Source organism: Equus przewalskii, chromosome 24 (genome assembly GCF_037783145.1).
Source record: "Equus przewalskii isolate Varuska chromosome 24, EquPr2, whole genome shotgun sequence".
In the NCBI taxonomy this organism is placed as follows: Eukaryota; Metazoa; Chordata; class Mammalia; order Perissodactyla; family Equidae; genus Equus; species Equus przewalskii.
The window spans coordinates 10306892-10321662 of NC_091854.1; the positions used below are offsets into that span (position 1 = coordinate 10306892).

A 14771-nucleotide genomic window follows, 5' to 3' on the forward strand; every position below is an offset into this window, starting at 1 on the left:
GTAAGTATGGTCAAAATTGAGGATGGACCTGGGTGGTTGAGGTGAGGCATGAGAGGTAACTAACATTACATCGTACATTCTATTCTGTGCCGTGTACATTTTGCATGGTATGTGTTTTTACATATTAAAAAAGAAATAAAATTACTAAAATTAAAGCCAAGGAAGTCATACACGGAAAGGGACATTTCATGACAGGATGAAAGTGTTGGTGCTCTGTGACATAGCACACCTGAATGCAGTGGAAGAGTCTGCTTACGACAACAGGGAACTGGAAAGTGCAAGATGTGCATCCTAATCTTGTTTTCAATTACGACCTTTCAATAAAGCTTTAATAGTCTAGTTTTAACTTCTTTTGATAGAAAGTCTCTTGGAACATTTGCTGGAATGGCCTCGAAGGTCCAGCCCCACCTTTATCAAGGGGAGTGAATCAGAAGGAAAATTTTTCTTCAGGATCAACTCGATTTTTCTGGAATTCCTTTCTAGCCGTTGTGTGCTTCAGAATAAACTATGGCTAGAAGGAACTACTTGTGAATCTGCAAGTTATCTTTTGATTTGGGGTTTGCGTACACAGTGTACTGACTTGTTAAAGCAACTCGGCTCCTTACCACATTCTCTGTAATTGCTAGCCTCGGTTCCTCCTTAGGTTCTCCCATTCCTGACTTCCTGAGACTAGATGAGGTGTTCCTTCTCAGTGCTGCCACTGTGCCTTATTGGCACGCCTACCGTGGCACTTTTTATATAATTGTGAAAATTGAAACGGCCCAATTACAGCTGTCTCCCTTGCCATCTCTCGATCTCAGTCTTCATCATCATATCTTTAGCTGCTAGCCTGGAGCCCACTACGCAAACACCAGGTGTGCAAAAAATGTTGGTTGAATAAATACGGGAGCTGCCATCCTTTGCGGCCCCAATTTGCCATGATCTCACCATATTAGCTGCTCCCCATAGTTCTCAAAAGAAAGGACACAGTTTTAGGAACTAGTGCAGAAAGGACTCCATGAGCAGAAAGGACATGCACGCTCATCTGAACCTGCTGCCCTGTTCTCGCGGAGGGACTGAATACTCCACGTGCTCTGTGTCCCTCAAACTTCTTCCCGGGACAATTACCTAGGAATGAAGTCAGCTCTTTTGGCTCAGAGAGCAATTATGACATTTAAATAGTTTTTAAAAATGCCAGAATACTGCAAACCTTTTCTTCCACTGTAGTTCTTGTCTCAGTTCAGGCTACTTCTGCTGAAATAAAGTCATGCTTTTTACATCAATATCTCACTGATATAAATATCTCACTGAATCCATGTCTCACTGAAAACGATACCCACAGGCTGACAGAGTGGTGGAATCTGCACATCACCCATAGAGCCATCAGACAGCAACACTGTGCTCTGTCTTCATTTCTTCTTTCCCTCTAAAGTCGAAAGGACACAGCTCTGCTTTCCTGAGGGTTATGAGGCAATTCTTAGTTAACTTCCAGGTTCCCCAACCAACACCGGAATGAGAAGTCTCACAGCTAAGCCAGTCCACAAGGCCCACTGGCATCACCTAGAGAGATGCTCTGAACACTGCCCACCTGGTTGGTGTGGAAAAGGGGATGAGGGAGCAAGGAAAAGCCCTGTGTGCCCCTCAAGTCTCCCCAGTACACATAACCAGCAAACAGAATATGAAACAGTCAACGCAAGAAATTTGAGGTGAAATTATACCTGTTTACAGATCAGGAAAGGATCAGGAGGGTGACAAAGAACAGTAAAAGCTGAGTGAAAGGAATTGCCCACTTTGTGATTTTTAAAGACTTTATTTTTCCTTTTTCTCCCAAATCCCCCCAGTACATAGTTGCGTGTTTTTAGTTGCGGCTCCTTCCAGTTGAGGCATGCAGGATGCCGCCTCAGCATGGCCTGACGAGCGGTGCCATGTCCGCTCCCAGGACTCTATCTGGCAAAATCCTGGGCCGCCGAAGCAGAGTGCACGCACTTAACCACTAGACCACGGGCCGGCCCCTCAACAATTATTTTAGAAGGCAGGTTCACAACCATGCTTGCATGTTGTGTACTAGAAAGTCAGCAGCTTGGCCATGTCTAAAATTCTTTCCCTACTTTCTCAGACTTAAGTCTACAGCCTGCCCCGCTGACGCTGTCTTCTCACCTGTTAGCCTGGTCTCAAATAGCCCTCACAGAATGTATTTCTTAAGGAAACACTTGAGTGATGAAGTAGGGGTTAGGGGCAGACAATGGTACGAGAAGGAAAATAGAGGAGATGTCTCTCCAAGAATGCAGGAAATAGCTTAAGGAAGCTCAGAAGAGCTGACAAGAAATGTCAGGTGTGGGGCTGGCCCCATGGCCAAGTGGTTAAGTTTGGGCGCTCCTCTTTGGCAGCACCAGGGTTTAGCCGGTTCAGATCCTGGGCGAGGACATGGCACTGCTCGTCAGGACACGCTGAGGTGGTGTCCCACGTGCCACAACTAGAAGGACCCACGACTAAAATATACCACTACGGACTGGGGGCATTTGGGGAGAAAAAAAAAGTGACCCTGTTCACTTCTCCTAACTAATCACATACTTTAAATACTAATAACTTCATTGTTTCTACCAACGCTTATGTCAGTAAGCAAACTCCTTATTAATTCAGAAAAGAATACTTCCTGTGCCAAATCACCAACTCTTAAGGTCATGATTTCAGATCAGGGCAATTCACGTGCTCATTAATGACCCCATGGGTTTAATAAGAGGCAGCTTAGAAACACACACAGCACAATGCTTAGTCTGAAATACTTTAAAGTAAATTACCACAAGGATAAAACAGTAATTTGTTCCTTATTTCCCCACCAGGGTACAACGTTGGATGCTGCAACTAAGGCAAATGCCCTGGTTTCTCTCTAAAGCAAGGAGACTAGTCCAATCCCTCATTCCAAGCCACTTTTCTTATATGAGCTACCTTCATAGAATAACTCAGCTGTGCACAGTGGAACACTAATGCATGACAGACTTTGTATATTGTCATTGCTTATTAAACACTTTTCTAACAAATAAATGACTAATGGATTGCAATACTCAATACCTAAAAGAAAATGTTTTTTGAATAAGTGATTTTCTTTTTCAAATGGAAATTACTTTCTTGTTGTGTATATGTTTTTCTACAATTAAAAAATAATTCATAGCACTGAAAGAATTTACAATACTCAAAAAAGTGTAAAAATAAAAAAATAATCTCTAATCCCATCAATTAGTGAGAAATAATGTTAATTTTGGAGTATATAGGCATCCAGGCTTTTCCATACTAAGTGCTGACATAAGTTTTTCAGAAATAGAATAGTTTTATACATACCATATATTATTCTCCACCAACATTTCCAAATTTATCTATGGATAATAACTTTAGTTCATGTGGAAAGGGGTTTTGAGAGTAAGCAGTAAATTCAATTGTTTCATATTGTTGGTGAACTAAAAGTTTTACCAACAAAGAGCATCCTCTCCATACAATGTAGAAAAGAAGGAAACTATTTTATCATTGAGTAAACGGAACCAGGGACAGGTATCTAGGTAGACGGAAAGTGCCTAGAAAGTCAGGATGAAATTTCTCACTGTTTATATATCCAAGCAGATAAGATGTTTTTGCACTGTCTTTAGCCAGTATATAACATGTTTCCTTGGCTTAATGGTATCCTGTTTTCCCATAAGAGGACTTGACAGCAAAGTTTGCTGTTACATTCGAAAATGTTTATGCCTTCCTTCATATAGTTCACCCCAGGCTCACTTGAAAATTGAGGTAGCTGTTGTTTGCTTAATCGCCCTCATCTGAAAGAATAATCAAACTTCTCTCCTCTCTCTGAGAAGAAATGGTTACAGCAGGATAGAACCTAGGTTAACCAGTGCAGAGCATGCTCATTTTGGTTTTCTTTATTTTGGGGAGAACACATTTATAACTATACACCCCAACTGGCTTGTCTATTCATGTAAAGACTTCTCCTAGAAGATTTCTTAAAAATTTATATATATATATATATATATATATATATATATATATATATATATGTAATACAGGAAGAGTGATCAACTCAAAAGTATACAGTAGGTGAAATATCACAAAATGGATACAACCATGCTGTTCATTTTGCACTACCAATACATCAGAAGTTTTCTTGTGCCTCCTTCTAATCAATAACCCCTCCCTCTAGATCTAAGATAATCACTGTCTGGCTTTTAACATCAGAGATTAGATTTGCTTGTTTGTGAACTTCACATAAATGGAATCAAGCAGTATGTATTCTATTGTGCCCAGGTCCTTTCACTCAACGTTACAGTTGAGATATTCATCTACTTTATTGAGTATGAGCATAGTATGGTCATTTTCATTGCATTAGGCATTCCATTATACAAACATACCACGATTTACTTATCTGTTTTACTCTTGATTTACGTTTGGGTTATTTTCAGTTTGGAGGTATTATTTACCATTCTATATATCTCTCTGATACGCATGTGCATATATTTCTGATAGTAATGTACTTCGGAGTGAAATGACCAAGTCACAGAGTACTTATGTTAAACTTTAGTACATAATGCCAAACAGTTTTCCAAAGTTGTTGACTCCATTTTCTATTCCTGCATAACAAGCACTCCAATCCTATTGGTTTAAAACAACAATTATTTTATTTCTCAGAATCCTATGAGTTAGGTGGATTGTTTTGCTGGACTCACCTGGCTTCACTCATGTGGCTGTGTACTACTGGTGAATAGCTGGAGATAGAGCACATAAGATGGACTCATCCACATGTGGGGTCTTGGTAGGGATGGCTGGAAGACTAGGACCTCTTTCTTTACATGGGACTTTCATTTTCAGTGGTCTAGTCTAATCTTCTTATAGAGAGACTGGACTCCAAAAGGGCAAGTCTCCATGTAGGAGGACTTCTCAACGTTGTATCACATTTGCTGATGTATTATTGGCAAGTCACATGGCCAAACCTATAGTTAAGTGGAAGGGACTACACAAGGGCATAAACACTATGAGGCATAATTCTCCTGGTGCCATCAATATCAATATTAAAGTCTACTCTAGTAGATGTACTAATTTCCTCAGGAGCTATGTCTGAGAGTTCCAGTTGCTCCACATCTTGATCAACATTTGGAATTATTGGTATTGTTAATTTAAGACATTTTGGCAGGTGTGCACTATAACATCATAGTGATATTAACTTGTAATTTATGAACTTAACCCCTTTTCTAATTTTTATGATGATTTGAATATCTTCTTTTTGAAGTGCCTAAGTCTCTTATCCATTTTTCTATTGAGTACCTGTCTTTAAAGAAGTTATTCATATATTCTGTATATCGATCATTTATCCTTATATATGTCTTCCCACATATGTGGCTTGCCTTTTTCCTCTAATCATAATGTCTTTTGATAAACAAAATATCTTAATTTTTTTATCATCAAATTTGTCAATCACTACAATTATGTTTAGTGCCTGTATCTTAAAAAATCTTTCCCTATCCTCAAGCATTTGAAAATATTCTTCCATATTATTTTCTAGAGGCTGTATTGTTTTGCCTTTCATATTTCATTCTATTATCCTCCCGGAATTGATTTTTATGTATGGTATGAGGTACGAGTGATTTCATTGCTTTACCTTATGGATATCCAATTGACCCAAGACCATTTATTTCAAAGATCATCATTTCTGACTGCAACAACTTAAAATGATCCCTGGCTGGCCCTCCTGCTCCCAGATTTGGGAATAATGCTGAATTTAACTATAAGTCTGGAATAATATTTAAAATGGGCATCCACCATAGCTTGAGTATTATTTGTTCAGTCCATAGTCACCCTTCTTATTCCCACTGACTTTACTCTACTCACTTAGTAGTTTATACATAATTCTCTCTTCAACTAAAGAGTAGTTTCCATTTAAGGTAAAGATCATTTTTATTCATATTTATAATACATTGTATTTATTTCTATCTATATTCCCAGATGGAAACTCAAGGATGGAGAATGGAATAAAGTGCAAAGAAAGAAAGAAATATGTATGGAAATATAAATTAAAAAACTAAGTGAACATCCACTATTTAAAACAATAATAATATAGCTGACAGTTTAAAATGTCTAGGGAATTATAAATTAATGAGCAGGATAACAAGAACATATAAGTTGAGAGAGGGTTAAATGAAGCAAAGTATCTCAGAACCCTGCATCCTCTCATAGGAGGATAAATGTAAAGATCAATTTTGTAAGTCCGAAGCATAAACAATACAATTCTCACAGTAACCACTAAATGAATTGAACTAGAGTGAATAACTTCCAGACAAGGGATGAAGGAAGTGGGTAGAATGATTAAAAAATAGTAAGTCCAAAAGGAGGGGCCAAAGGGGAAAAGATGAAACAGAATAGGGAGAACAAATACAAATCACATAGAATACAATAGATTTAAACCCAAAATTAAATTCACTATAAATGTTCTAAATCTGCAATATCCAATACGGCAGCGACTAGCCATATCTGGCCATTGAACACTTGAAATGTGACTAGTCAAATTACTAAGTGCTGTTAGGTGCAGAATATGCCTCAGATTTTGCAGACTTAGTAAAACAAAAAAGAGTATAAAATGTCTCATTAGTAGGTTTTTACGTTCATTATATGTTGAAGTAATAATATTCTAGAACTTACTGAGTTAAATAAAATATGTTATTTGTCTGTTTCACCTGACTCTTTTTATTCTTTTAATGTAGCTACTTGAAAATTTAAAATTATACGTGTGCCTTTTGTTATATCTCTACTGTACAGTGTTGGTCTAAACGCTCCAGAAAATACCAACATTGTTTGGATAAAAAAAAGTAAAACCAGGGGCCAGCCCAGTGGCATAGCAGTTAAGTTCGCACACTCTGCTTCAGCTGCTGGCGGTTCGCAGGTTCAGATCCCAGCTGTGGACCTACACACCACTCCTCAAGCCATGCTGTGACTGCATCCCATATACAAACTAGAGGCAGATTGGCACAGATGTTTGCTCAGGGTCAATCTTCTTCACTGAAAAAAAAGTAAAACCAAAGTCTATGCTGTAGAAAAATGAAAGAATAGAAAAAGTTGTATTATATCAATACTAAACAAATGAAAGCTGGAATTGCTATAATTAATATCAGACAAACCAGCCTTTAAGGCCAAAAGGATTTCTAGAGATAAAGATAGTCATTTCATAATAATAGATCCTTCAATTTGTCCAAAGTATTCAAAATATTTAAATATATATATATATATCTCCAATAATATGAATTCAAATTTATATAAAGCAAAAGCTGAGAAATAGAGGGGAAATCTACAATCATATCTGGAGATTTTACCGTAATTTTCTCAGTCATTGCTAGAACAAGAAAACAAAATACGATAAAACTAAAAAAAAATTGGAAGCAACTAAATTGACCTAGAGAATATCCATAGAGCATTTCACCCAACAATTGCAGGGTGTATAACCCTTTAAAGTGCACAAAGAATATTTTTAACAAGTGACTATACGATAAAATAAGTAAAATAAGTCTTATTCAAAAGGGGGAAGTCAAACAAAGTATGTTCTCTGATCAGATGAAATAATGTTAGAAATCAAGGTAATTAGAAAATCTACCATGCATGTGAAAATTAAGAAATATATTTCTAAATAACCTATGGTTCAAGTAAGAAATCATAATAGAAATAGAAAATCTTTTGAAGTGAATGAAAATGAAAATACTACATTTTGAAAGGTACAGGATGCAATTAAAGCAACATTTACAGAAAAACGTAGAGTGATAAATGCATTTATTAGAAAAAAAGATAGGAAATTAACATAATAAACAACCATCTCTCCCTTTCTCTCTCTCTCTTTTTGTCTCTCTCTCTCTTACACACACACATACCCTTCCTCTGACTTCTTTCTTTTTCCCTCTCTTCTTTTACAGACAGTGTGGAGTAGAGAAATATGCAGTTTTGATCAAAAGGATTTTAACGTTTGAATCTCACTTAGTGATTTGCTGGCTTTGTGTAGCTCTGTTGATTTCGGTGGCATATTTCTTAGCCTGTCTCGGACTCTTTTTCCTCCTTGGACAATGGGGATAATAAGTACCCCTTATGGTAAAGCATTATTACCAGTCTTAAATTAGATATGTAAAGAGTTTGGCCTAGAAAGGAGTCAGTAAATAGGAAACATTATTATTATTATTGTTCACTCAAATGCAAAGGTATTATGTGAAGTGGTTGATTGCATGGGTCCTAGAGCAAGACTTTTAGGGTTCACATCTTAGTAGCTTGTGATTTTAACAAGTTATTAAAATCTCTCTGTAACATTGTGGTAAAATTATTTATGGTATGATAAAATAATCTACATAGAGAAGTTGCCACTGAATCTGAATCAAGTGTGCAAAAAAGGGAAGCTATCATCATTATTATTTACTATTATTTCCCAGCTACTAAGTGCCTGTACCTGGGTTAGCTGCTGAGAATTCAAAAATGTGTAAGACATGGTCATTCCCTCAGAAAAGTGAGTTCTCGCTAACCAAATTTGAGTAACCAAGTCCATTGTGAATGAATCTAATATCCAAGGCAATTGATCCTAGAAAAATATTATATAAGATTTTCTCATCCTTATGCTTTTTGAACTGTCCCACACACGTGAAATAAATGACATTACTTTAACTGATCCAATGAACCTTTAATTTTTATTGAAAGCAGTCTCTAAGATGTCTTCTAATAATAGAATTGGAAGAGTCTAGTTGAGAAATCATGTCAAACCGTCTCACTAGCACAGCTCTCAGCTTTTCCTTTGCTGAGTGACTGCCTTGGACTCAGTGCTTTACAGTTTCATTTTTAGTCTATTTCTTTGCAGAGGTTGCCTGTTAGATTTGATTTCTAATCTTTGGGTCTTTGAAGAAAATCTGCAAAGTTCCAGCACATTGAACGGGTAAAGGAAAAGCCCAAATTGCCAGTGAGAGAGAAACCAAGAGAAACCAGCGCAGCTGAACTCAGAAGCAAAGGGAAGAGGATAAGCACTTCTAACTTGGTCTACGAAGCTGCTGTCTGTTCCCCTCTGAAGGATCTCTGCTTCCAGGAAGATTGAGTTAGGTTGGGAGGGGATTTCTATGGGTCAGTTAATTTTCTCTAAAATGACCATGGCAAGATAGGCTGCAGCTGTGCCTGATCTGCGGCACGTGGTCAGATGAAATTCTCATGTTATCAGGCGGCAGGGCGTCCCTTCAGTGCCCACCAACCAGCTGTGTATTGAATGTGGTTGCAGTAGAGGGGGAGCCTAAACTGAGAGTCTGGAACGTTTTAAGACTCTTATTTCTTTCTTGACATTTTCTTACGTTACCTTTATCTCTGATAAAACCTGCTTGATAAAGCTCATACTCCATTTCTGTCTTTATTGCAAACTTTTAGAGTACCAGATAAATAGAAGTCAGGAGACTTGGGGTCTGCGAAAAGAGGCAAAAAGTTATTGTAATTTGGAAGCTTATAAAATCTTTATGCAGCCACTTTTTCTGAGTCAGTCATTGGTTGCTTCACATTTCATCGTGTTATGCCTTGTGATAAAAAATCGAACAATTATTCGCTTGCCAGGAGTCCCGGTGGGCCTTTTTTGGAAGAGGAAATGGGTCCTGATCATAGGATGAACAAGAAGGCTTTGTTTCTTTTCCATCTTCGCCTGAAGAAATGGGAAGCTAGATAGGAGGCAAGACTGGCATCCCGTTAGATATAAGCCCTCAGCAAGAGCGAGTCAAAGTAATTGACTACAGTGGAAGCAAACCATTCTTTCTTATAGGATAAGAATGAAAAATGGCATGCCTGTGGTCTGTATGTGTTTGTAATTCAAAAAGCTCACAAGTGCTATCACTTCAAGTTACAAGGATTGAGGCATTGAAGTAAAAAACATAAAGTTAAGGCATTACTAAAGGGAGACTTTTCACTCCTTTTAACTTTATAAAATTACCCACCCAAGTCCTGGTTAAAGAGGTCATGCCTAAAATTGTGTGAATAAAAACTCTACATAGAGCAGAGTCCAAAGAAAAGAGAAGCTTTGATTTATAAGATAATGTTTCAGAACTGTAACTTCATTATCTGAAATAAGTAAAAGCAATATGCAAGCTGATATATGTGGAGACAGTAAAGAATCAATCTTAAAACTCAGGGAGGTCAAAATCTGGTAACATAATTGAGTAAAAAATCAACAAAGTAAGAGTCAGACTTGAGCTATCAGCCTTGGGTGAGAAACAAGTGAATGAAGATACAGAGCAAAGATTAGGAACCAGCAAGTGGGTAAACAGGATGGGCAGTGGCAGCTGGGAACTTCCTGCACAGTGAGAGGGGAAAGCACCCCTGGGGAGCCTGAGTTCCTCACTCTAACCCAGACCCTGCCCAGGAACAGATGCGGGAGAAACCAGGTTCAATGCTGGGCTAGAATGGTGTGTATGTTTCAAAGTACGCAGATATGTTTGACACAACATTATCCAGATGGAGGTTGCCTATTGCTACATAACTGAGCTCATTCCAAAGTCTAAAGGAGAAGGTGAAAAGCTTCCAAAAGAAATTTGGTAATGAAGTCAGAAGATGTAAGACACAAGGGAAAAATCTCCATTTTCTGGAAAATGAGATACAAGATGAGCTGGTGGGAATGCAACCTGGCATACCCTTCTGGAAAGGAATTTGGCAATATATAACAAAAGTATATGCTCTTATCTTTTGACCCAGCAATTCCACTTCTAGGAATCTATTCTGAAGAAACAGCTGCAACAATATGAAAATGAATATGCACAGTGTTAGCAGGGTTATTCATTGCCACATAGTTTGTAACTGAAGAAATATTGGAAGCAATCTAAATGCTCCTACACATAGGAAAATAGTTGAATAAACTACGGTAAATGCACATAACAGAGCAAGCATCTGTCAAAAAGCAGGAGAAAGCCCGCTATGAACTGATATGGAGTGATTTCCATATACCTAGACCATGTGATCTTTCATGTTAGAAAATGTGAATAAGAAGATATACATATATCTGCTCATTTGTGAAAAGGATAACTAGGAAGCATAAATCAGAAACTAGCGAGCCTGGGTACTTATAGAAAATAGGTGATAATGGAGTAGTAAAAATAGAAAGAAAGGTGGAATGGGAATGGAGCGGTAAAATGGAGAAGCGACATTTCTCTGAGCAGTTTTTTGGAAAGGGCTGACTCTTAGAGACATGAAGTGTTTCATATACTCGGAAAATAAATACACACTTAAAATCAACCAAGATGTGGCAGAGACCAAAATGAAACAAACAGTGACAAGTGAACCTAACTGTATCACAAATGAATAATTTAACCACACTGGAGAGGATAAGAAAGGAAAGAACTAAGCAACATTGAATGCAGTGTTCTGGTTGAATACATAAGGAAGAACTGTACACTAACATTGCATTCTAGTGAGTAAATTTATTTATCACAGAATATGAATTAGAAATGTGGAACTACTTTATGAGCATACTGGAACTGAGCAAATAAGTCAGTTTGTTATAGATAATGATAGCCAGGGCTCTCATAATCAGAGTAAGGAGTTAAAGAAAGGGGGAGCTTGAATAAACCCTGTTATGTTAGATTAGAACTGGAAATACCAAAAGGCAATCAAGGTTTCTACAGCAGTGGATAGATAGAGAAATAAATATAGATGTGTGTACGTATGTGCTAGTATACACACTTAAATTTCCTAATTTTGCCCCCTAAGAAGGCCTAGGAGGAATGCTCACACCTAGCGTGATATCTTCGCATCTAAGTACTGTTATCCAAAGAGGAGAATCATGGCTTCTTGGAGAAATGGTTGATTCTAGAGCTGAATCAGGAAAAACACAAGATGGACCTGGAATACCTTGTGGTGCCAGAAAGCAAGGAAGCACTCAGAATATGATGGGAGCATGCCAAAAGACCCAAGAGCCGGCCTGAAGGAGCTCTTAATAAACAAATCCGGGACAAATTAAGCGGCAAAACAAATAATGATAATAAAGTATTCAACCCCATAGAATCAAATAAATATTTAGGAGTCCATACTGACACAACTGAATAATTAAAAGAGTAAATAAACAAATGGAGAAGGGACAGCTCTTACTCACTTGCTTACAGTAGAACTTCAATTAATAAATGTGGAAGGAATGGTCAAAATACAGAATCACCCACAGGCAAACACCACAGTAACCACTGTTACAAGCAAGAATCACCATCAGTGGATGCCAAAATTAGTGTTAAAAGTGATGTGAAACTATGATGAGACAATGTTTGCACAGTCTCAGAAAATCTCCCCAAATGGTACTTTTTAATTACAAAGAGCTAAATACTAACCTTACGTGGAGAAATCTGGCAGACACCACCGGAACCCATTGATCAGAGTGAACGTCACAGCATCAGAGTAGGTGCCTCCCGAAGCCCTCGATCCGATGCGCTGAGACCGGCAGAACATCACTCCTACGGCGTTCTTGGCAGGAATGCATAACCTCACTCTACGCGTGAGGAACCGTAAGAAAAACCAAAATTGAGGGATATTCTACAAAATGGCAGTCCAGGACTCTTCTAAAATGTCCAGATCCTGAAAGACAAAGTAAAAATGAGGATCTATCAATGAAATGCAATGAGAGACCCTGGACCGGATCGTGGATCAGAAAAGGACATGAGTGGGAAAACTGGTGAAATGCAAAAAAGGCATGCAGATTAGCTAGTGGTATGGTATCAATGTTAAAATCCTGTTTCAGTAATTGTTCTATGGTTACTTAAGATCTTAACATTAGGGGAAGCTGGGGAACTGGCTATATGGAAACTCTTCATATCCGTTGCACAACTTTTCTGTAACTGTTTCTAAATAAAGACATTTTAAAAGAGAACCAGTGAAATAATCTATAGGACAGCCATAAAGAGGTCACAGGACTTTTTGAAACATACAGGAGACAAAGTGCAAGGACAGAAAACAAAATTCACTCAGTGTGAATCTTTCCCTGCAAAAAATAAAGAGAGAGAGAGAGAGAGAAGCTTCTTTGAAGCACATGCACTGAGCCTACAGTATCTGTTGCAGTCATCTACCAACTTCCCTGTAGACATACTCTTCATTTGTTAAAAATTTTAGCTCTTAGTTCACTATATTCTTAGAGACTTTAAGAACCAATAGACATTCATCTAACACTCTCAACGCTCTGTTCCATCACGTCCTCCTATCTTTATCCTCCACTCTCCTATATGATCTAGTTTGGGTCATTACTCAACAACTTCAAGATTTCTATAAACTTAGTTTCAAGCACTCTCCTGAATTAGCTTTTATCAACATTACCTACGTGATCCTGAATCAGATGGTTAGTTCTCACATTATTTGACCCCCCCATAGCTTTTTATAAAGTTCATCTCCACCTCTTGTCTAAAACACTGCGTTCTTTTGGTGTCTAGAATACCAGTTTCCTAATATTATATGTTCCTCATTGGCCGTACTTTTCCTGTTTACTTTCCTGCATCTTCTTTCTCTTCCTGCCTTCTAAATATTATAATTCTTTAATATTGGACATCTTCTATTTTCCCTCTATTTTCAGTCCCTAGCCAGTCTCATGCAGCCTCAAGGCTTCCAGTAGCACCTATGTGTGAATTGCCATAACATTTGTATATGCGATCAGGACCACTGCTCTCAGGTGCAGACTTGTTTTTCTAGCCACTTACATGTCTCCATTTAGATGTGTAAGAGACATCTCAAATTTAACGTAAAAAAATAACAGAACTCTTAATTTTCCTGTCTAAAAGTACTCCTTCACCATCACAATAAATTTCCAAAACATTCACACAGGTTTTTGGATGGAAAACTTAGGATGCTTCCTGAATAATTTCTTTCTTCATGTCCTAGAGACTATTAGTCAGCAAGTCCTGTCAGCTCCTCTGTCGTGGGTATTTGCCCAGGCTGACCAATTCTCACCACTTCTTCTAGTCTAAGCTTCCATCTTCTCTCATCTGGGCTATCTTCTTAACTACCTAACCCTTCTCTCTGCTTACACTCTTGCCTCTCTCAGATGTGACACCAGCTAGAAAGATCCTTTACAAACAAGCATCTGGTCATGTCACCTCTCAGATCAAAGCTGTCCAATGGCTTCCCATTAAGTTTAGATTACAATTCAAACTCTTTCTGTGGCTTTCAGAGCTTACGTGGTCTGCACCCCATCCATTCTAGGACTTCTGTCCTAGCCACACTGGCCTTCTTGCTATATGTTAGTCATATTCAGTGATTTCCTATCCAAGGGTTTGCAGGAGCTATTTCCTTTGCCTGGAATGTTCCTCCAATGGACTTGTGAATGGCTGCCTCCCACATTCATTCAGATCTCTGCTCAATGATCACCTCAGAGAGAATTTACCTGAACAACCACAGAAGGCAGCGCCACATAAGGACACACACAGTTATACTCTAACCTTTAGCTTGGTTCATTTTTCTTCAAGACAATTATGATCAATAGCTCAGATTTTATTACATTTTTGTTTACTCATTTATCATCTATCTCCCTCATTAGAATGCAAGCTCTATGATGGTAGCATTGTGTCATTTATTGCAATATTCTTAGTCTGTAGGACAATGTCTGGTTCAACTAAGTGTTCAATAAATATGGAATGAATGAATGAATGCATGAGCTACTTAAGAGGGAAAATTATCTTAGATAAGTATTAGGAGAAAATATAGCATAAACAGTGCTACTCCTTTTCTGCAGTTTTCCTATGTTAACATTTCAGCTACGTGACGGAGCTGACAGAGCGAATCAGGGCAAAATCCTCACCCAGTAA

The 14771-nt window shown here is 38.0% G+C and overlaps 1 long non-coding RNA gene across 1 annotated transcript; it reads right to left on the bottom strand.

Annotated features, from left to right (window-relative positions):
- Positions 1 to 5885: 5885 nt before the first annotated feature.
- On the bottom strand, positions 5886 to 12755 carry LOC139079190 (uncharacterized). The gene is made up of 2 exons (XR_011532562.1): positions 12315 to 12755; positions 5886 to 7011 (listed from the first exon to the last, which is right to left on the bottom strand). It is a non-coding gene; the product is annotated as an uncharacterized lncRNA (long non-coding RNA).
- Positions 12756 to 14771: the final 2016 nt, after the last annotated feature.